This window comes from Buteo buteo, chromosome 8 (genome assembly GCF_964188355.1).
Source record: "Buteo buteo chromosome 8, bButBut1.hap1.1, whole genome shotgun sequence".
Classification (NCBI taxonomy): domain Eukaryota; kingdom Metazoa; phylum Chordata; class Aves; order Accipitriformes; family Accipitridae; genus Buteo; species Buteo buteo.
In genome coordinates this window covers 41230625-41254393 of record NC_134178.1, presented here as the reverse complement: position 1 = coordinate 41254393, position 23769 = coordinate 41230625, and the positions used below count along the sequence as shown (strand labels likewise).

Here is a 23769-nt window from a genome sequence, read left to right as displayed (position 1 = left end):
TGTGTCTAATTCTTAATTATACTAATTCTTCCTTATGCCGGTGAGGTTCTGGATCTGTGAAAGGGTCTCCCAACTCAGGGAGATGGATTGCAGAAATGTCAATGGCAAAATGAGAGTTCATTGCCCTATAGCAATTCTCTGTTTCTCTAAGGTTGGAGAGAAATATTGGAAGACGATTATAAAAGAGGCTCTGTTGATTTGTACTAGGGGCTACACAGGAGTTGCATAGCTCAAGCCTGTATTGGCCAAAATGAAATTATTGAGATTGTGGACACTCCTTTTCAGTGTGGCCACGATCTCATCAAAAGAAAGTGAAAGCCACCTCTGCCGCCCCTTCTTTTCCTTTTACTGGAATACATTATCAGAGAATTGACACCCCCACCGCCCCCCCCCCCCCCCCCAAAAAAAAAAACCAAAAAACCCACCCCAACAAATCCAGAATGAGAGGCAGTGAACTTGAGGGAGGGAGGAAGAAACTGAGGCTTGCCCAAGAATGAATAGCAAGCCATTTTAAAAGCAGTCATTATGTGCTGAAACCAGAAGGATCTTCTGTCTTTCTGTATGATAAAACTACCAGTGAAATGTATTGGAAGATAATTAGGAGCAAACAGGCAGGAAAAATGAGTGATGCACTACTCTTCATTTCCTGAGCCGCTCTTGTTCGTCACCTTGCAAGCTGCTGCTGTGTCTGTGGAGAGAGTGGAGGTGGAGATCAACTCTGTCTGTGTCTTCCTTCCTCACGGCTTCACCCAGCCCAAGGACATGATGGACAATCATATCTGCTGCAGAAGAGAGGCAGAACTCTACACCCGCCTCTGGCTCTTTGGCTTCCCACTCTATTTATATCCAAGTCTAAGAGGGACAGTGGTACGTGCAGAGTAGGGACCCTTGCAGCTGTCCCTGAGACAAAACTAATGGTTGGACAGAGAAGCCAGAAGCCCTCGGTGGGGTGGGTTTGGTGGGAATCTCACGGTTTTGGCATGCTGAGGCTGTACAGCTCCCCAGACTGCTAGCAATACTGTTGTTCTTACGAAGGTTTTGTCCCGAATGAGGAATATGAAAATAATTACAATTTCTACTCAGCATTGAGCCTATGGAAAAGCCTACAGAAACAGGACATCTTTAGATAAGAAAGACTGGAGGCAGAGGCACAATACCTGTCACCTCCAAATGCAGGAAATAAGATTTGTGACTGTGTGACAGGACCAAAGTTAGCAAGAGGGTTATATAGCATGTTTCATGTCAGCATTTAGAACAGAAGTGGGGCCGACGTCCGCTTTAAAGTTCTTCAAATCAAAATTTTAATTGTCTTGCTATAAAAGTATGAGAGAAAATTAAGCCTCCTGATACCCTGAGATACTGATGCTTCTTTCAAAAATCATAGAATAAAATATAACAGAACAGAATAGAATAGGCTGAATATAACACACGATGCTGTTTAAGTCATTTTAATTTTGGAGCAGAGATGCAATCTGGTAACAACAGTATGGATTGTGATAGAGGGTAGAGAGTGAGGTAGAGAGTTAATGTTTTCAGTGTTTTAAAGTCTTCTGAGGCCTTCACGGTAAGCAACCATACAATCGTATGGAAAACATCACCTGCGAAAGTCACCTCCTCGTTTATCTGCTTTTTAACCAGTGATCAGGTTTCCTTAATTTGTTGTGAAAACGCACTTTCGAAACCTTACTTTTTGGCCCAATGCAGGCGAAGAGGAAGAACGGCAGGAGTCTTGCTCTTCTTGTGTCTTCTCAGCCGGACGTTTTAGAGAGTTCCCCTAGGTTGCACTGTTGCTTTTCCAGTGAAGGCAAGGGGATTGCACTGGTGCCCGTGAGGGCATGGCTCACTTTGCAGCATCTTAGTGCTGGCGGTAATGTGCAAAATGAAGAACAAAAATGTCTCTCGTAGCCCAATTTGCAAATTTTCATTTTTTTAAAAAGAGAGGCTCTTCCGCAAAAGAGGCTATTATATAGGGATTGTCTGAGCGAGAAAAAATATGGAGCCCCTCTGATGTTTCCATTTGCGTTTCCCTATTGTCAGGAAATCTCTGAAGGGAATTGCCTTGGGAACTGCACAGTGTCAGTAAAAGGTGCTTTAGGAACCAGCCTGGACATTTGCTATAGTTTTATGTGGTGGGGCTAGTTCTGGTAACGAGTGCAATAGGAAATAAGGTTGGTTGTTTTGCCCCAGAAAATCAAATTTCACATATGACAGAAATGAACTAGGTTAGATGCAAGGCATGGTACCTTTCTCACCTTGGCATACAAAGGTATCTATCTACCAAGCATAGCGGTGCAAGTTAGGAATGATTGCCTGCCCAAAACATAAGCAAGGAGTAGATTTCCGCAATAGGTGGACTTTCCAGTCTTTTTCTCTCATTTCTTACACATTGAACCATATATTCACCCTCTCCAATATGCTGTGCTGGTTTATGTCTCTGAACAAAAAGCACAGACTCACAGCTGTTTACGAAGACAAGCCAATAAATCTAGAGGAATGTATTTATACAACTTATCCTGAGATTACATAGTTAAACGCCATTTTTTCAGGTAGACAGAGCTCCTTCATTGCAAAGGAACCAAATTCCTCTCTGTGCCACCCAGATCTGTTGATTTTCCATTAATGTCGGCTCATGTCAGCCATACTGAGCGTTACAAGTTGCTCTGCAGGATACTTTATATACATTAAAGGAGCAAGTACTCTGCCATTTCCAGGTTCTTCCCGGTCTCCTGTTGTCTTGTGTCCTGCTTTTGGCTGGTGTTACATATTCATGTAGAAGTCTGAAAGTGAGGAGCAGTTCTGGTGGTGGCTTTTCCTTTCATCAGTCCTGCCCTTTGCTAGTGGCAAATCCTGGTACAGTTCTCCTAAAGATCTGTTCCAATTCTGTAGCCACACTTTCTTCCTATGGAGTGGGTATCATATACGTGAGCTTGAAAGCTTGCTGCAGCGCTGATTGCCTTTTCCATAGCAAACAGCAAACTTTATTCAACTGATCAGACTGAGCTTTCAATTCTCGCTGCTTTGGCTAAACCTCCCTGATAGATGCAATGATTTATGTGAAGGACGAGCAAGCAAGAGGGTGCGACGCAAAGAGAGAGATCATCATCATCATGTATCTAAATTAAAATCCGTGATAAAATCTCAGGAGGGGAAGATGATGTACGTTTTTTGGAGCTGCTCTTGGCCTTTTGCATTTAGACTCCTGGTCTGCTCTTCGTTGATATTCAGGTAGAAATCAGGAGGTCTTTGACTTATGTAGCTTCTAGTAGAAGGGGACCTACTGAGAGCAGGACTTAACGGAGGTGCTTTCTACATTAAGCACTATAGGAGATTTGGGGATCACCATATCAAGAACACATGCTAATAAAATATGTGCCACATAGTAAAAACTCACCTGGGTGAAATGCTGCTCCTTCTGATATCAATGGAAATTTCCTTTTGACCAGGGGTTGCTATGGCAGCAAGCACTGGAAATGAGAACAAGGACATTTTGATATGTCTACACTGTGGATTGCAAATTATGATACCCGAGTTAGTTTTAAACAGTCTTGCAAGAAGTGGTCTAGTTAAGGCAGCCTGGAACGCCACGTGGCCTAATTTACCATGCTAAGCAGCTCGCTTTCCTCTGCGCGCAGGGTCTATCTGTGCCTGGGGTAGAGCGGAGGTAAAGAGGCGTTTGAGGGGATGCTCATTTTGGGGTAACGGGATGAGGAACAGACTGTAAGAAGGAGTGTAGGGAGGGAGAAATAGCATGAGAGAGCGCAAGTTAGAAAACAGGAGGAACAGCAGTCCATGGAGTCAACTGAATGGAGGGGATGGAAGCAAAACCGACAGCCACAGAAGAGATGCAGGTTTAGGGGTCCAGGGACCAAAGGGTCTCTTCCCATGGCAGCGCACTTTGCTCCTTGGAAGTCAGCCTAGGGCTCCTGACTCTCAGCATTCCCGTTGTCAGGAAGACACCGTCAGACCCCTGAATGAAGTATCCTCACACTCTTCCAGTGGTCGATCACCTCGTAAGCATCCTGCTGTCGATGACGCTGCCGGCTGAAGTGGTGAAGTTCTGTATTACAGCTCCACAGGTGCTAACCCGCCTCAGCGTCAGCAGCAACATGGAATGGCATTGGATTTTTAAGTCGGCTTTAAAAGAAAACCTTGAGAAATTATATTGAAAAGGCATTACTGTAATGTTAACGTTACGAAGTCAAGCACTTAGGAAATGCCACAGTTAATGTTGTCTGTGCAGCCTTCCTGCGGGCCCCCTGTACCATTACCATAGCCTGTAATTACATGACTGCACACTGTTTCTTCCCCTGTACCCCTGCATCAAGTGGTCAGGTCCTCTGCATATTTCGTTAGAAACAGCCCAGAGCTGTTTTGCACCCTGCTGGATTATTAGTTTGGTACTGACCCAGGGAAGAGAAAACTACTTGTCTGTGTCACTGTGCTCTACAAAATCTCCTCATCTGGAAAGGAGTTGAGGCCTTTGATGGCACTGTATTTCTCTGAATTCTCCTTTTCTGTTCTTTGGTAGCGTCTTACCTCCATAATCCCGTAATATTTCAAATGGGAGCAATTTGTATTTTGGGGAGGCGGCTCATAAATAGCATTTAACAGACCTCATTAAGTCCAATGTCCCGTTTGCTTCTGCAGCGCATCCCTCTCCTATTGACCCTGGTTAGTTCTTGCTGTCATCTGCACTGAGCCAACGGGCCCCAACGGCCTGGTAGGCAGATGGGACACAGTCACCCAGCACGTGGCATTTTAAAAGGTGGAAAAGGGCAGGCACCCACCTTTTCCCATAGCAGAGGGTGATAGAAGGAATGAATAATATTGATCCCTTCTGTCAGCTCTCCATTAATGGTGAAACACATAAAAACTGGTGCTAGCTTTGACTGGAGGTGCCTGTAGAAAAGATGATGAAATTAATGTAGAGAAGTTGCTAGAGCTTCTGTCTGTCTTTTGTTTCTTCTTTCCTTAAGCATTTGTACCCAAAATGCGAAGTGAGGGGGGGAATCCCAGCGTTCCCTCTCGAAGGCCAGCAGTCAGCCGCGTTGCGAATTCCTTCTCTATTTTCTTCCCGTGCTTTTGAGCGACGCTTGCAGGTTAGCTGTGCCCATTTAAAAGTTTATATACAGCAGATGTTCACGGAGCTGATCAGGAATTACGGATTTACTGCTGTAGCTGCAACCCTATATGAAATACAGAGAACGAATTTAAAACACAGAGAATATACCTGCCTCGCACAATAAATTCACACGCACGCCCCCCGCCTTGCTGCCGTTCGTTCGGGAGGGGACATCAGAGCCTGTGTGCCCTGAAACCCAAAGCAGGTCCCCAGCAAGAACAAGGGAAAGTTCTGGCGGGGCAGGGGGGGTGACATCTAGGGGCTAAACACGCTGGCAGCTCCCTCTCACAGCAGCGTGATACCTGCTGCCTTCCCTCTCGAGGGTTGATGCCGCCGGCCCCACACCTTTTTAGAAGCAGACTTTGCAGAAGTGTCATAAATCTCTGCCTTGCCCGCCGCGCAGCGCTGCCGCTGCGCTGGTTATCGCCAGGATTCATCCATTTGAACTGCACTTTGTTTTGCAGCCCAAGGTAGAAGGAATGGAGCGCTTTGCCACCTCTCTGGGGGTATAACTTCTCCCTCTCCCCAGTGCCCGGGACTCGTCTATCCCAATACCCAGCATTGCCTTTTTACAGCATCTCCATCTGTATCCGGCAGGTACTCGGTGTGTCTGTGTCTGTGCAGACATCCATGGCAGGGATGCGCTCTCGGAGCTTGTGTACTTCCAGAATCATAACATTCCAGTGATCCGTCGGGAAAATTCAAGCGACGGGCAGCAAGGTCTCGCTTTACCCGAGCCGAAGTAGCCGGCAAACCTGCAGCCCCTTCCCCACCCCGCAGGACAGGTAGCGTTGGAAGGCTGCGGGAAGGCGCGGGTGTTTATTTCAGCGAGAGCTGCGGCGGTGTGTGAAAAAGAGAGGGAAGGGATCTCCCAGCTTTTTGGAGAGGGCCTCTGTATAATGCCATTTGAATCTGTACTTTTTTGTTTGGTGGTAAGTTTTAATAGTTATCCTTTGAGGATTTTCCCGGCGAGCTTATCTGAATACACCAACAGTCTTTTTTGTAATATTCGCATTTCCCCTTTGGTTCAGCCGAGCCCACTGACAGATCATTCAAATTCAATTGTTTTATGTCTAAGCCGAACAGCTAATTAAAGTAGGGATGATTAACCTGACTGGCAGTGTCGCTCTCTCTCCCTCGCTCTCTCGCTCCCTCCCTCCCTCCCTCCTGTTCCAATCAGTCTTTTTCTCACACTCTCCCTCTCTCTCTCTCTCTGTCTTTTGCTCTACTGTGTGTGTGTGTGTGTGTGTGTGTGTGTTTTTTTTTTTTTCCTCTCTCCTAAACGTGGTCTGCTTGCTGATGGCAGAATGGCACTCGGAGATTTGTGCATTGTGTCTGGTTTCCTACGGGCAGGCTGACCCAGTGCCTCTAGGGACTTATCAATAGACCACTCAGAAGAGACAGAGACAGGAGAAAGGAGGAGGGGTGGGGGGGTGGGGGGGGAGAGAGAAAGAGAGAGGGAGAAAGAGAGAGAGAGAGAGAGAGAATCAATATCAAGAATAGAAGGAGCTCCGAAGCCATTTTTTTTTTTTTTTTAAAGAAGTATCAGGACTTGGGAAGAGGGTGACAAAGAAGGTTTTTCAAAGAGGCAGTGGAGGAGGTTCTAATAAATTTGGAAGGAAACAGTTCCCTGTCTTGGGAAAAAAGGAGAACTCCTGGCTGATTAGCATTCACACCAGGTATGAGATGTTCCCTACCCCTTATCACTGTCGCAACCGAGCTGGAAAAAAGCTTTTTCTTTTTTTTCCCCCTTTTTTCTTTTTTTTTTTTTTTTCTTCTTCTCTCTCTCCCCCCCCCCCCCCTTTGCTCTTTAAGGAGACGGAGCGAGCGTTTATTTTGGAACGTTGGTTGGTGGTGGCAGGGGGAGCGCGAGCCGTGGGCATTTGTGTGCTGGGAGCAGGGAGAATGGAAGCAGGGCAGCGGGGAGGGGGCGGGTGGGAGAAGAGCCGGGAGTGTGTTACTGTGTCTCCTCTTTGTGCACCCCTGGGGGGGTTACCCAAGTTCATTTCCAGCAGGTGGATTTAGACAGGGAGTTACTTAACGCTTGACCGCCAGTTTTGAAAAAAAGGAAAAAAAAAAAAAAAAAAGGACCTGCTTCCTATGTCTATTAAAGGAAGCTCCAATTTTTTCCCTCTCTCTCCTCTCTCTCTCTTTCCTCTCTTCCTAACCAGACAGCGGGAGGGTTTCTGGCTCCTCGCCAGCCCAAAAGCCTCTAAGTGTTTTGCACTTGTTTCAGGGAGCCCGGGGATTTTTTTCAGCATTTTCACTAGAGAACAAAGAGTTCTTTACAAAGGAAGGGGGAGAGCGAGCTTAACGCCTGAGATATGTTTTTCTATTTTTATTAGGGATTTTTCCCCCCCCTCCTAAAAAGAAAGAGAGAGAAGCAAAGCACAGAATGTGTGGCAGCAACAAAATAGATTGAAAGGAAATGCAGTTCCCTTACCTCCAAATTATAATTTGGAATTAATAAGAACAGGAATGGAAGGGGGACGAGACCAAGTGAGTTTGATATGTCATTCTTTTCTCCCTTTTTTTTAACTCTCTCTTTAAATCCAATTGCTGTTTTGCCAACTTACCTAGCCTCTTTTTTTTTTTTTTTTGGCATAAAAGTTATACTGCAAACAGTTTCTGTTTACTTAAAAAATCAAACAACAGATTCTTACTGGGGGGGGGGGAAGAGGGAAATTGGGTGGTTTCGGTAGAAAAGAAATAAATGAGTGGGAAAAGAAATCTTTCACTTTCTGTCACTTAGAAAAAAAGTTGGTAATGGCTTGTTGAAGCTAGGATCCTAAAATACAGATGGGGGACTAACGTCTGTGTCCACGGACCCAGCTTTTCCCTGACCATCTGTCTAAAAGTCACCTCTCATTGGCAGCTCAAATGATTAGTCAGAGCTCAGGGATTTTTTTGTTTGTTTGTTTGTTTGCTTGTTCCTCCTGTTCGGTGGGACCCTCTCTCAAATGGCTCCATTTCACCTTCTGAGTTTGGTTCTTTAATCGAGCCCCAAATTGAGGATTTCAGGATAGACCTCCTTGCACTGTAGATTTTTTGTTCTTCTGAATGTATTTCTTATAGATACACTCTTTGTCTATTTCTACGTGGAAAAGGCACACGTAATGTAGAAGGGAATAACACATCACATTTAAGGAGACGTTTAGATTGGAATTTTATTGCATACAGTGTATAACATACAGGGTATCTTCTCTACAGGGTCTCCTGTACAATGGTTAGGATGTGTGAGAATATATACTGTTGCAGATTCAGTAGCTTAAGGAAGTGCTTTCTTTAGCCAAATTCTGCCTGCCTTCCTTTATTGATTTGTATTTTCCTGGCTTTGACAAATTACCAATCTAAAAACTGCATCATACAGCAGTGGTACAGAAAACAAGAGAGGAAGCTGTATATTATATCCCCCCCCCAAAAAAAAATCAGAAGCTCACAATATACAGAACTAGATCAAATTATTACAGAGTTACAGCGATTGTTTCTGGATGCAGGGCATTATTACTACAATACCTTGATTTTTATATTCATGCTGCAGGCTTCCCTCGGAAGAGGTCATCTGTTACAGCTACATAGGTATCGCATGTGTATCTATGGCATTGTTTTTAAGCAACATCTATGCATTGTGTAAGTGTACACGGAGAATTAGTCCATTTACATCTTCTCATGTGATGAAGGGGGGAAAATCCATCCTTGGGCTCTGCCTGCACTGCTTTAGGAGTGCCACTACCCTACAGTGGCAAAAAGTCCTGCAGGATACAGCCCGTCCCTCGCAAAAGTGAAGGGAAACCGTCCGCGACAAGTGAAACGGCCGGTTAAAACACAGTTTTGTTTTCGTACCGGTGCCTAGGCTGGGGGCTTGCACCCCTCCGGCTCCGTTAGCCGGGGCTCTTCCCTCGCCAAAGCTGTGGTGGGCACGGCTTCCCCAGCAGAAGCTGGGGGGGTCGTCGTGGCCTCAAGTCCCCTGCTCCGAGTCCAGGTACCTCGGCTGCAGGTAACCCAGGTGCTCTGCATTTCCCTGGGTAACAGCAGCAGCAGTGTCGAGTCGAAAGTACTTTGCGGGCTCCCCAGTTTAACATGAAATGCTCGATGGAGAGGGATGGACCACCAAAAAGAGCTGGTCGTTCTGTTGGCAAACAGAACGAGCAGAGGAACTTTTGGCAAATTGCAAATGCCTTTCTTTTATTTAAAATCCTCGCTTTCCTCGTTCTTCCGGAGAGTTTTCCCAACTCCTGATGTTTTTCATGGTCTGAATGTTTTCTGTGACTTTTCTCTCTTGCTCTCTCACTCTCCAAAAAGGAAAAAAAAAAAAAAAAAAATCACAGGAAAAGTAAACAAAAGAGCACAGAAATGGGACTTGGCCTTTGAAGTTTTCCATAGGATAAGCAGTCTCATTTTTTTTCTGTCTGAATCTTTTTTCTTCTACCCCCCCCCCCCCGCCCTTTTTTTTTAATGTAACAAGCTTTTGCGAGCATTTTGTATCTGCAGCCGTGGAGATGGTGACAGTACAGGGAGGATGTAACAGAGCTGAAACCTACTTTTAGCCCCCCTCAATCTCAACTAGAAGGCATCTTCCAGTGGCTCTCACTGCTTCCAGAAGTAGGGAGAAAGATGATAGCTGTCTTTCGGGGACTCCGCGGACCTGACCTGAGAGTAGCACATTCACAGTACAGGAGAAAAGAGGGAGAGGGCAAAAAAAATAAAAAAAGGGGAAAGAAAAGCTCTTTGAGCAGTAACACACTGGCTCTTTCTTCCTGCAGGCAATCCGCTCCAGCTCCTGGCGACGTGTCCTGCACTATCAGATATCATATGACTCTTTATTTGGACTCCCGTTAGCAGTATGGGCCTGTTAGGAGGCTGTTTGTTTTCTTTTCCTTTCATTTCCTTCTCCCCAGTTCCCCCCCTATTTTATGTGTGCCTGTGCGAGCGTATCCCTTTTATAATCTCTTTTTTTGTGCTGAAGCTTTATAGAAAAGAAAAAATAAAAAGCCCTTAATCATTTCCCAGGGCTGTTTTTAATCCTCTGCCAAAATTGAAGTTCATTGTCGAGTTGTAAAAATGAATAACACCTTTCGGTTTTATTTCTCTCTTTTACCTCTTCCTTTGCCCTTTCTGGCACTTCTCGGCGTGTCCCTACGCACTCGTGTGTGTCCCTCTGTCTCTCCTGCCTGAGTGGGTGAAGTTGGGATACACCTGTGTCAGTCTAAGGAGCAGTACAGAGCTGCCTGCTGCCGCTCCTGCCACTCCGCGCCGTTCGTTTCACTTTCATAAACTTTCCTCTGGTTATTTATTTCTTTCGTTTGGGCACCTTCTCCACACCGAGTTCGAAAAGCTGTCAGGTAGCGATCCCTATGCGGGGCTTTTCTGCCTTTGGGTGAGCAAAGCGGGGAAGTGAAGGCTGTAAGAAAACGAAAGGTTATGCTGAAGGAATAGAGGATGAAGTGCGAGGTAGAAATCAGACGTGCTTTGTGTATGCCACCCATAAAAGTTTCCTGTACCAGAACGCTGGTGCCTAATAATAGGATGGAGGGAGCCAGACAGCAGCTAGCAATTGGAGGTGTATAGCCAAGTAGCCTTATGGCAGCAATATTTCTGTTACTGGGTCACATTTTAGTTAAGGGAGATGACTTTTTTCCCCTGTTTGTGCTGTCTTTAGCAATACATTATTTAGATAAACACCGCTGCAAAACTTTTTGCCTGAAAATGCAAAGTCACGTCAACAAAAACAATGAATTGCTATCAAATGCATTAAATCGTTGCAAGAAAAAAGGTCTGTCTTTCCAAAAGAGAGGTAATGTTTTGTTTTGATTCTTTCCTATGCAATGTTTTAATTTCTGGTTTTGAACTAAGGGTTTATTTTGACAAGTGTTAAGAATTGATTTTTAAAGGAGGGGGGGGGGGGGGAGAGTTAAAAACATTCCAAAATGAGAGGGTTCAAAGGGGGGGGGGGGGGTTGAGATTTTTGGGGAGGAATTTAAAGTGTTTGGGTTTTTGTTTGTTTGCTTCAGTTTTGTGCAACCTGAATTGTAATATGCTTTGGCAAGCAAACCAGAAAATGAGCTTTTTACACAACTTTGCTCCCTCTGTAATTACTGCTCCATCTTTGTGGAACTCGGTGTTTTTTTCATCTGAATTCGGTAAGATCATCAAAGCCGAAATCCCGTTTGCACTGTAGAGGCACAAAGGAGTTACTGACACTTTCCGTCAGAGGTAGATGCTTTGGCCGGCCAGTCCTTCCACCACCTTGCACCGTTCAGCAGCTGGCTGCGTGCGGGCCGATTGCCACGCTCCAGGGGGAAGTACGGGCGCATTTTGTGTACGCGATCTGTATACATTTTGTGCTGATACTCCTATTAGCGCAGCTGAAGATCTGTAAGTTCTAGCATTTCCTCTCCGGTGTATACTTAGGCCAGTGTACAAAAGCAGTCTTGTAAGTGAGGCAAATACATACTAGAGGTTTGTTTGTTAGGAATCCAGAAACAACTGTATTTCAGCCATACTATAGGTGTGTTGAACCATATCGAGGTCTCCCTGCTAGGTGGTGGTGTTTCTTATTTCTCTTCTAACTGAGACACCTTCCCACTGAAGTCAGTGCAGGTTTTCCTGAGAAAGGGTTAATGAAAAACAGAGCTAGAACGTCAGGATTTAGGGTGATCCCCTTGAATCAGTGTTGGAAACCAGACACCCCAGAATGTGTCTTTGCACAGCACAGCATCCCTCTGGAGAACGCGGGGCGCACTGGCTGTAGCGGAGATGCTGGAGCTGAGTTGCGATGACTCCTGCAGTCTGAAACTTTATTTGTATATGCCTCCAGTCCCTTCACAAAATTGCCAATATCTCTCCTTCGCTCTCAACAGCAGACCGTTTCTTTTTGTTTAGTTTTTGCCAGTCATCTCAATGAGGAGTAAGAGACTCTGACCAGAGACAACATTTTGAGGCTTCTTTCCTTTTCTCTCTTCCTCTAGCAACTTGAAACCAGCTTTGCTTTAACGTTTCCTGCTTAGGCACATTCATGGTCTTGAGGAAGGAATTACAGACTTTGTTGGAAGAAATTTGGTTTTGAAATTAGTGTTACGAATGTTTAAAAATTGCGTGCTGTTCATGCACGGTACATGATGTTCCCTGTTACTCTACGCACGCTCCAGTGCTCTGAACAGTCCTAGCTGTGGGTATTTATTTGTGAGCTCGTTCTGGTAGCTGCCCGTGAATTTACTTGACTTGACAATCAGTAAACAGCTCAACGGTAAGGCTGAAGCTCAAGAGCTATGTAAGTGCGAAGTAAAAGGCTTCTTTCAAGTTTTCGGCCATTTCAGTGGATTGTTGCTCAGCATCTTTATTTAAAGAAAAAAACTGTTCTCCTCAAACTTCTTTGACTTCATCTCTGCCAAGCAGATTATTCTGTTTCAAAGTTATTATAAGCTCAAATAATGATAAAATACATATTTAGCTACCTCATTAAATAAATATGGTGACGAGCTGCGGAAAGCTGAAAGCCAAGCGCTGCAGCTAATGTCTGAAAGTGTGGCTCTGGGCTGGGCAGAGAAGGCCAGGCTCGTCGCTGCTGAAGTTTTGTTAGCATAACTTGGACTCGGTGGAATTGCACCAACGTTGTCTTTTGACTTGGCTTAACTTCACTGCTTTCATCTGACTTTTTTTCTAAGCCAGCCCAATCCGGATCTATTCAGCGCTCGGGAGGGTGATAGCCAAGGGACAAAACAGCTTGTCTAACACATGTCTCTTTAGTGCACCAGTGTGTGGTTTGTGGGGCCTCAGACTGGATCACCACTGTCAAGAGAAATGCCTTTTCCTACAGCGTAATAAGTTGTCCTGCTGCTTTCAGATGTCAGAGAGCCCCAGTTCAGCACTTGGTGAAAAGGTCTGCTCTCAGAAGAGGTTTCCCTTCCATTTAACATTTCATTAGTGCATGCAACTCATGTAAATGTGATGTGGCCAGTAGGAGGAACAAATTCTGGTTTATTTTTGCCAAGATGCATGTATTTATTCTGTGTCTGGATTAATATTATGGTGAGATGGTATTTCAACCTAAACACCGATTTCGGTGCCTTACCACTAAAAAATGAGCTGAGTTGAAATGTCAAGTAGTTGTTCCAAGCTCAGAGGTGAGGCTTATATTATTTTGGAAAGTATGAGGAAAGTCATGGTTATTTTTTCTTTTTTTTTTTTTTTCTTTTTTAATGTGTGTTGGACAGTCACACTAAGACAGGAGCATTTTCTGATTAACTAATTACTGAAACCCATTAATTTTTCCATTCTCATTCTATTTTTAATTTTTTTGGTTTCTTCAGTACCAAACGAAAATTATAAAGAGCTAATTTCCTTAAACTAATTAGACTTACAATTTTAATCTCGCAAAACCCAGGAAATTCCAAGCGATGTTTTTTTGTAACTCTGCCATGTTGCACATGCCTCTCTCCTCTTTGAAACCCTTGTATTGGCCTTCAAAAAATCCTGGGAAAACACTCAACACTTGCCTGAGCCAGCCTTGTCGGTCCAAACTCTCCTGAACTTCTGGCACTGTTAGGCATCCAGATCCAGATTTTGTGATTTGAGCTCATCACTTTTGAAAATAACAACATGGAATTTCCAGACATTTCTTGGTATGAACTTAAGATTTTTTTTTTAAATAATTAATAAATCAGAGTAATTCTGTTTCCACTGAAGCAGAATCCACATACTCTGGGTAAAATTTCTCATGGCACTTTCCAAAACTTGATTTTGCTCAGATGGCCTTTTCAGTTTTGACCATCTGGAGAGCAGTTAAGTCAGTTACATATAATATTCTTTAGGCAGTCCTCTGAATAGGGCTCCTAAAACTCTTTGACATGTTAATCTCAACTACATATCCCATAAAGCCTAAAGAGCTAGCGTGAGAAATAATTTTTGTTCCCTCCTCCCAGAAAAAAAGGGTTTAGTGATGATTTCTTTGGCTGGAGAATCAGGAAATACCAGTGAAAATTCTGTGTAGGAAGATGCCAGAGTCATCTTCAGTGAAATCAGCTGTTCTTTTTATTTTTTTGTGTGTGACTTTTTTTTTGACTCTTTGAAATATATCCCCACAATCTTCAGAAGCGACAGAAAATTATCAGTACCACAACAACCCTATACAGATGGAGAGAGCAAAACAGAGCTGATCCGAGGAAGCCTTCCCCACTGATGAGACAAGCCAGCAAGTTCGTTTCAGGCTTTAGTTTGTGCCATTGCCTGCACGTTGCTGAAGCACCAAGGTGTACTCTACAAGGAATCTTCCTCTCTATAACCACTTTTTCCCTCCTGGTCCAATTCTCTAACTTGTGTTTTCATGAAATTCTCACCAAAGTCAGGGGGAAATCTCTGGCTGGCAAGCATGGCAAAAATGGACACTCTCTGAGTAGACTCTCTACTACTCACGCAGTTAAAAATTCAAGCCATCACTCATACAAAAAAAAAAAGAAGTTGTTACATAGTGGAAAGCAAAGGGAACATTTATTTGCAGCCTATTCATTTTGTATTATGCTCATGTCAGACAGCATAAGACTGTTCTGGTGCTTGCTTTGGAGGACCTTTGTGAAACTCTGTAGAGCTGCACAAAGCAAAGTCAGCGAATGAGAAGCAATCTTGTTTCTGATCAAAATGAAGTAATGTGCCAACTAATGATGACAGAAACCTGGAGAGCTGTAGGTGCTCCCTTTTGTCGGAGATACAAAATAGAGATTCAGACTGTTGTTAAAGATTACATAACGTCCTGGCTAAATTTCAATTAAGGTAATTGTATTTGGCCTCCTTGAATTCCCTCTGAAGTGTTGGTTGCGTAGGGCAATACTCACGTCCCGGCCTGAACCATGCCATAAGGGTATGGAGCATAGTTAGGCAGCTGCCACCGCTCACTCCAGGGACGGCTGTATTAGCTCAGGGTTGAGCAAGGTAACCACTTTGCAATTTGATCAATGGCTGAATAATGGCACCACCAAACACCGCTCTTCCATACCTTCATTTGTCTCAAAATGCTTATTATAAAAACTAACGGCTTGGGCCTCTTCCCCTCGGCAGTCTGGTGGTATTTGTAAGAACTATATCCATTTTGCAGATGAGGAAACTGAGGCAGAGATTTTTGAGTGACTTTTCTAAGTTCACACAGCGAGTCAGTGGCAGAGCCAGGAGGATAACCTGGGAATCCTGGATCCCAGTCCCATGCTCTAACCCCTAGGAAACATTACCCCTCTGAATGTAAGTTATTGTTACTAAGATGTGGTTTATCTTTCATGTGAGTCGCCATCTGTTATATTGCCTACTTGCTATTAGTTACGAAAGCTATTCACTTTTTAAACTGTTTTGCATTCTCACAGCTACTTAAGCCCACAGTAGACTTTTTGACAACGGTAACAGCACTTTTCATGTGAAAGAACTGGACAAATATTAACTCATGTTTTTTCAGTAAATTTTTGCAATGCCATAAACCCACAGTTTAGACTGAATTTAAACAGACCTTGAAAAATCCACATATTCGATGCTGGTTGGTTCCGTACCTGTCAGTTGTACCATAGTTAAGACATGACTATATATTCTCATAGATCTGATTAAGAAGATAAATTTCCAAATGGTAATTTAATGTAAATTGAGTCATTGATAACTTCATGTGTCTTGGGCCTAACAGCTCTGTGGCTGCTAAGGTCCTTCGAACATGTAGTAGAAAAAATGTATTAATCTTGAGCTCTTAGTGATGCTTCTGGGGACCTCAGTGAGCCAAGGAGAACTAGGTCAGGTTTATTGGAGGCAGTCTGGAAAAGCCCTGAGCAGAAGCTGGAGCAGTAAAATGAGAAAAGGCTCTTGAAAAGTAAAAGTTGCTCTGTTTTTCTCTCTGTGTACAGGTGGGTGGTAGGGGAATACATTCATTTAGATCGTCACAATCACCATTTTTAAGGCAAGCTGTGAAGCCCCGGCTTGGGAAAGGGTAACCCACGCAAACAGGGAGAAATATCCTTGTGTCTGAAGAGGGAAGGAGTTGTCCCAAACTATCCAACATCTACTAGCAGGTGGAACAACAGGGGAGACTGCCAAGCAGAGTCAGAGACAGATTGGACGCTGCTGCCTTTTCACCTCTGGAGATGATCAAGCAGCAAGGGCCCTTCTGACAGTCCTATCTAGTTTCCTTCACATGATAAAGCCTACTGAATTTCTTAAAGCTCTTATCTTCTGGTGAGCTAGAACGTATCTTTCAGAAAGACAGGTAACCTTAAAGCATTTAAGTAAGGGAATGACCACATATTTAAGACAATTATTCTGAAGGTTTTACAGTCCATATGACTTCATTTGAATCTGAATTGGACTAACTTCAGCTATGCCTTTGTCTGATGTATTAAGGAGCCCTCTACTGTCAGAAATCTTCTCCCCATGCTTGGTATTAATAAACTTTGCTGGTCTGGCTGATTGATGGTTAATTTTTGACGCCCAGAGTACAGTTTGAAGGTACGGGAAGGCGAGTAGTGGAATTTGAAGTGAGACATGAGGAATTATTGATGGCAGAAGAAATGGATGAATAGAGAAGAGAAGCAGTATGCAGCAACAGTGGGTTTCTTTTTTCTTCCCAAGTAGATGAGGCAGAAATGAAAGAGGTATGTGGGAAAAGGCAACGATCCAGTTGTAAAGAGGGAAAGAGATGGGAACATAAGAGAAAAGGTCTTGAGACTAGACGCAGAAAGTAGTGTGAAAAGAGAAGCATTGTAAAGCTATTAAAGGACAGAAGAGAGAAATAAATGTAGTCTGCTGTGGTCAATAAGGTCAGGACAAATGGAGAATATCAGATTATGTTAAGAGTGTAACAAAAAGTAGCAGCAATTCACCTTGGGTACTATGGACCACAGCTTCTCAAGCAGTGGGTAGTTTCCTATCTCACAGGAGGCCAGCAGGCTTAGCTCATTATGGCTTTGAAAATGTACTGCTTAATCTTAAGGTTAGAGAGGGGCTGGTACAGTTTTGAAAGGTCTGAACACATTCAGACTTTGTGAAAAAGACTGGCCAAATTTTCTGCCCAAGGCCCCTCTGTGCTCAGGATTAAAACTCCAATGTTCAGGGCATAACGAAAGGGAGGCCTAATTAGGCGAGAGAAAGCTCTTCTGACACACATAGCTATTTTTTTTTTTCTTCTACTGACAAAAGAACAAAGAAGAGGGTAAAACTTTCTTAGGGTAAGTGTACTGTTAGTTTTCTCAAGTTGTTTCTCTTCCAGCCCTCTCCAGAGCGGTACCTCTCTGCTCTGGTGGCTGGGACATCGTGATTTGGACATGTTCCTCACCCGCTGCCCGCTCACAGTGCTGCCTGGGACTGGCCGCTTAACCCCCTGGCTTCAGATTACTCCAAACAACCCCAAAACCGGCCGGTGGTTTCCCGTCTCAGGGGTAGCTGAGAAGATGGGATCAACATGGCCTGTAAAACGCTACGAAATCATTAGGCGCAAGTGGCAAGGTTGCCTTTATTGTTGGGTTGCACGCAGTTCAGTATGAAGAATTCTTGCATCTTCCCTTCAGACGTTGTGTCATTTCTCTCCTGTCTTCTTTTACCTGTGAAATAACTCTGATAATGCTTGTCACTGATGCTACAAGAACGCTGAGTGTGAGTGTAATGAGTTCTTCGCACTTTGAAGGTATTAGTAGTCTCCTCTTAAATCTTGATAAAATCCTTTGGCTGAGGCAAAATTCTGGTTGGTTTCTACTAAGAAAGAAAAAATATTTTTCTGAAGGACTTTGATTTTCTTTTCAAAACACATGCCTAGTCCTAACCAATTTGGGAAGATAGGGTAAGATAAAAGATAATTTCTGTGTTGCCATTGTAGGCCAAGCACTGAAATGGTGCCAGTCTGGACCAGTCAGACTAGCTTTTAAGAAGATACGTGCTTTTAAAGAAGATGCAAAAAAAAAAGCCAGCCCTTCAAACTGGCTTTGTATGGCTGACTTGTCTGATTTGAATGAAGTGCATGGAAGTAAACTCCATAACACTCACTGCTGGAAGTAAACTCCATGACACTCACTGCTTACTAGAAACACGTATCTGGGTATTCTTGCTGATTGATGGATCACCAAGTGTCGTATTCCAATATCTTTCAAACAAGGCTATCCCCTTGCATTTGTGCAAGCAAAGAAAAAAAAAATTACTCAGAAGGAGAAAAAAACAAAAACTGTTGGAAACATGAAAGTAATTTCTAAAGCCATTTCTCCCTGTCGCTGGTATGAGAAGAATTTTCATTCTCTTTAAGGCTATTTAAAATATACTTTGGGGCTAAAATAACAGAGAAGACAATCCAATCCATTCTCAGCCCTGAAACCACAATGGGTAACAGATCCTTGTTGCCACATCGCATCCAATGAGATAGCTTACTGGAAGAATTGGTCAGAAAAACCTCATTATTGATTGCAAAAAAAAAAAGAAAAGTAAAAGAAATTAGATTGTTCTTTTTCTCTTACTCTTTTTTCAAGGCAGAAAAAAGTGCAAAACACTGTTTTTATTCTTTAATTGAAAATAACTCCCTGTTTTTTAGTGATTTTAATTTCGTGAATTTTAATTCTCCTTTTTTACATGAGATGAAATACCAGAAAACTGTGGAAACAGTTAAAATTTTCTTCCCCCGCCCCCCCATTTTTAATTCCGTATAAAAGATTATTCTCTCACTTTCTGCTGCCCTCCTGCCTCTCTTTTCCATATTCATGCAGACTCCTGGCTGACTCTGAATGGCACTTAACTGTTTCACTCATTAGAATGAGCAAGTGGCAGCTCCGTAACTTTGTTGATTTAAGGTGAGATCATGGTAGGGACCACTCTGGATTCTGGAAATGACACAGCTTCTTGAAGATATTCTTTGCAAAGCAAGTAAGGAATATGATAGCATCACTTCTCATCAGGATGAATATCATTGCAGTCAGCAGTAGGTGTCACAAGCTATATGGGTACATCAGGGATCTGACATGAGAACACTTGTGTTCATAATGTTTCTGTCACTTACTCAACGCACAATCTCTGACTTCTCTATTTTGGCTTGTTTTCCACATTAGAACAACTTGGCACAGGTAATAAACCCAAATTTCTTTCATTTGTTTGAGAGATTACTTGAGGAGTTACCTGTATTTATAGCACCAGTATTTGGGGTTGTTCCTGTGGAAGGGCCAACGCTGCTGGCTTGGTCTGAGCTAACGTTTATCTCCAAGTTGAAGGCATGCCTTTTTTTTTTTCTTTTTTTTTTTTTGTTTGTTTCCCCAAACATTGAATAATGGTGAAATTAGGATGGTCTGTGATGATGGAATTAAACCCCATAATTTTAGACTAGGTGTTGATACTGCGTTGCTGTCCACCTGTAGTACCTTTTCTACTGCTTTGAGTGAAATGGCAGTAGTATTAAGGAGGAAAACTTCAGTGGGCATTATTGACCAGATGGGTGCAGCTGCTTTGTTACATTCCCACCGTTTTGCATTTGAGCTGTTTATTTTTGCTCTCTGGCTGTCTGTCATCACGTGAATTAGAATTGAAAGACTCCCTACTATAGGATCTGTAGTCATGGGTCCCCCAATCGCTGAGTGACTATGCTGTTTAGTTCTGTCTTCTGTAGTTTCTGTCCTCTCCAGGTTGGGTTCTGCAGATTGGCATCACAGTTTAGTCTACTTCCAAGAAATGCCAGACAAAAGAGAGGCAGAAATTTGTCCCAGTGGGATTAGAGGAAACCTTGAGTGATTTGACCCGGTCGACAACTGTCAGGAAGCATTGCTGCTTGAGGAAAAGTAAATGCTTCATTATTGCTGCTAGACAGATGCACCTCCATAAAACACCTGGAAGTGGTCCACAGACCACAGACAAACATCACTGAGGTTGATTTTTAAAAAAATGGGGAGAGATAGCAGACCTCATATTTTTAGACATAAATTGATCATCAGCTAGGGTGAGGAAGTAATCTATTGCATTTGAGTCTCATGTAGAAACCAAGTATGTTATAAGGTGATGTCCCTTTCATCAGATGTTGAGCCGTGTAGGGGGAAGGACATCAGACTGCCTGAAGCATCGCTTTGAAGGGACGAGCTGACAGGAGAGATATGTTACTTGTGGCGAGGCTGAAGGTGAATGAGGTAACCACAGAGTAAGCTGCTAAGGATGTGGATTGTGGGAAGCACTACTGATAGGAGGCAGACGGTTGGATCGATTAGGGCAGCACCAGGGACTGGTTGGTTTCTTTCACCATCCCGGTGAAGTTAAACCTGCTACTGGTAATAATGAAGAATAGCTAATACAGATCAGACTCTGCCAAAGTAACAGCATTGGCATCGGGAGCAGAAAGTTTTGCAGATTTCTGTGTGTGTGCACTTGCTACTGGTGTTCCTGGTGGGTGGCTGAATCATCCTGATGGCATTCAACAGGAACCAGCTGCTGAGAATATTAAAATGCAAGCATTTATTCCTCTAGAGAGACAGTAGCATCTGCAAAGTTTTCCTGTCTTGATAGTACAGATAATCCCAGGGAGTATTCTCTAGCAGTTTTTAACTCTCAATTCATTTATGCATTTTTTTTAAAGCTGTATGTGCTTTGTGTCTGCACAGAAAGGCGAGCCTTGTCTTAGATCTGAGGCCACAACTGTCCTAGACAGGTAGTTTGCAAGCCCTCTGCTCCGGCTGAGGTACCTTACGTGGGGAAAAGGAAGTTGGGCTTTGCCTCCTTCTCCCCCACCACCTTTCTTCTTCACCCTCCTCTTCTCAGGAGGAACTGCCTTGCAGGGTGGTATGCCATAGAGCAGGAGTCCTCTGCCAAGCCACGATTCTGTAACTTCCATATCAGCATGAGCTTTGTCTTAAGATTCATAGTGGCAGAAATTGTAAGAAATGGTAAAAACCGGAAGAAAGCCATTTAATGGTCTGACAGAATAGGATGTTGAACATACCCATTATTGTTTGTATTTGTTATTCCCAAAGAGGAACATGTCACTTCACAAGCCCGTAAGCAACACTGCCCAGCCCTGAACTGCTTATAGTCTAGGGGACAACTCCAGAGAGGAAACCGAGCGCTGGCAGCTTTCATTAACCCGATCAGGAACAGGCGGCACTCGGCACCCACCAGAAGCTGGCTCGTAGTCCGACACGGCCGTAACACCAAACATCACAACCAACACAGCTGAGGAATGGGAAAGAGCAGATAGTAGCAACAGTGGGGGAAAAAAGATGGCAATTTCTTCTTTTAAGTCTTTTGCTCAGCTCTGCATCTCTCTTCTGCTTTTGTTAGAACATGTTCTCATGCTAATAGTGCGTGAATTTGTATACTAAAGGTATTTACAGGAGGGGAAAGGCAGAGATTCTGCCTATGACATATGACGTGAGAAAAGGTGCAGGATTGTTTTAAGGAGAAAGAGAAACAGAGTTCTTTTGCAGTGTGGCTGCAGTGTTGGCACGGAGAGGAGAAACGAGCTGTAGGCAGCCAGAGCTGTGTGGCAAAAGAAGGGGTAAGGATTGTGATTTTATTTCAAAAGGAGCATAATTCAGTGCGCTCATCACAGTAGCATTTTATTAAGGTATTTCAGCCTTATCTAAATAGCCTTGTGTAAAATGCCTGCCTAATACCTGCAAGGCTGTGAATAGTTTGGCTCCATTTTTCTGAGTTGGAATCTTAGCACGTGGCATTAGAAGAACAAACTCGCCCAAGGCAGCAAACCTCCATACTTCCACCTTTTGTCATCTGCAGTCATCCTCAGAGCCTGGCAGGGTGCGTCAACAAGTCAAGGTTTTGACAGGATCTTACAGACACAAGAGGGACCGCAAACACCACTCTACAAAGTTTATTGATAGCCTCTCTCGTGATGTGACAGGCCAAGGAAAGCTGTTGCAGGAGAGGTGACAGCAACGGCAGCACTTTATAGCCCTTCCTGATTTCAGCTTCTCCTTGGAAAGAGCTGCTGAAACCTCTTAGCCGTGTTAGACGTATAGTTTAATCTCAGTGAGGCATCACAGTGATGATGCATACATCAAAGACTCTGTTGTTCTTTTCCCTTTTTGTGTGAGTTATGTTTGCTCATTTGTTTAAAAAAAATAGCATAATGATTTCAATTTTAAGAGGCTTAAGCCCAAAGCTTTGGAAAGTCTTAACAAAGAATGATTTAATGAACTGGCTATTGTGTTTATTGTTGTGCTCAGCTACTTAAGTATGTCATAGGCTCTGCAATACAAACAATTAATGGTCAAGCTTCTGAGCTCAAGTGCTAAGGTCTTCTGCTTTCAGAAAGGGAGAAGTAGCATTTGAGGTCTGTTCCCACTTAAGCAGCAGTGCAATAAAACTCCAGTGGATTTAGACTAAGTGCTTTGGGGTTGGATTTGTTGTTTGTTTGTTGGTACAACAAAATAAAGTAGAACTTAATCCTGAATAAGAGCAGCACTGGAAAATTTCAGGAAAATACTGAATAATAGTCAGACATTTTCACCCCAGCATTTCCTCTAAGGACAGGCACATCTCTCTCTTAAAAGAGCCATAGGGAAGAAAAGATTCTTGAGTTTTGCCTCGATAATGCTGAGGGTGTGAGTGAGCTTTGCACCAGGAAGATCGTGCCCACCAAATTTAGGGATGGGTTGATCGGCATTGCATACCCTGAGAAGTCATGCTGTTAGACCACAGGGCATCAGACAGCTCTTAATGCAGCTCAGCTGATAGTATGAAGTTGGTATCCATCTCGAAACCCACACAGCATGTATCCCAGCAACTCCTGGGGTCTTAGGTTCTCCAGTGCAATGTAGGCTATGAATAATCTTAAAAAACGATCAAATCGCTTTTTTGCTGAATATACTTTTGCTTTTCAGTTTTATGATTTCTAGCATGTCAGCTAACTTCAGCTCCAAGTAAAGAAGGCAGGGAGCGTCACTTTAATGCTTCTGTGTTTTGTCATGGGTACTTCACGTCTTCTGTTTTCACTGCTTATCTGCACTTTGTATTTACCACTGCAAAATGATAATGAGGAGGTGGGGGTTAAAGAAAAATAATTAATTTTTAGAGCTGTTTATTGTCCTCAAACAGCATGATCCTCTAGGGCAATACCCCCTACCTAGTCTAAGCAGCCAGCAAAGAGACAGTTGGACACAAAATCAGCCACTAAGAATGAAGTCAGAGCTCAGAGCTATGATAATAAATTCCATCCTGAGAAGAAAGGAAAGGCTGAGGCTGCCAGTGGAGCAACTGAATATCTGTGGAGCTATGACTTCTCCCTTTGCCATCCCATGGCTGAAATCAAACTACATCTGTGAGTTATTTACCTCTCTGACCACAGGAAAATGGCAAGCCTGAAAATCCCGTCAATGCTGTCCACATAGCAAGAGCTGCCCCTTTTTCACCTCTGAATATAATACCCGAGTAGTAAACTACACTAACTCTGTAATAAATACAGTAACGACAGTTACGGCTGCGTTAGATTTTCCTAGGAATGCTTTGTGCAACCATTTTGGTCAAGCCCTCCACCTTTCTCCAGCCCAGTCCAGTCAATGGGTGCTTCCCCTGACTGTTGCCTGTTCAGTCACCCCTGTAGTGCGGTAGATAAATGTGCCATCAGCATAATGTGTACTACCAACTTCCCTCTTCATCTCTAGGCTATTTACGTTCAGTGTAATTCTTTGACTCATGCCAGCTCGCTCGCAATACTCTGT

General features: G+C 43.5%; 1 protein-coding gene across 8 annotated transcripts in view; it reads left to right on the top strand.

Annotated features, from left to right (window-relative positions):
• The window catches only part of ZBTB20 (zinc finger and BTB domain containing 20), a 512829-nt gene that overhangs the window by 389283 nt on the left and 99777 nt on the right, over nt 1-23769 (top strand). Inside the window, exon 1 of one of the 8 annotated variants that reach the window (XM_075034367.1) lies at nt 6065-7621. The exons of the other annotated variants lie outside the window; for them this stretch is intronic. The gene's annotated coding sequence lies outside the window, so the exon portion shown is untranslated. Of the gene's footprint in view, nt 1-6064; nt 7622-23769 lie in introns of those variants that run through there. 8 annotated transcript variants of the gene reach the window in all.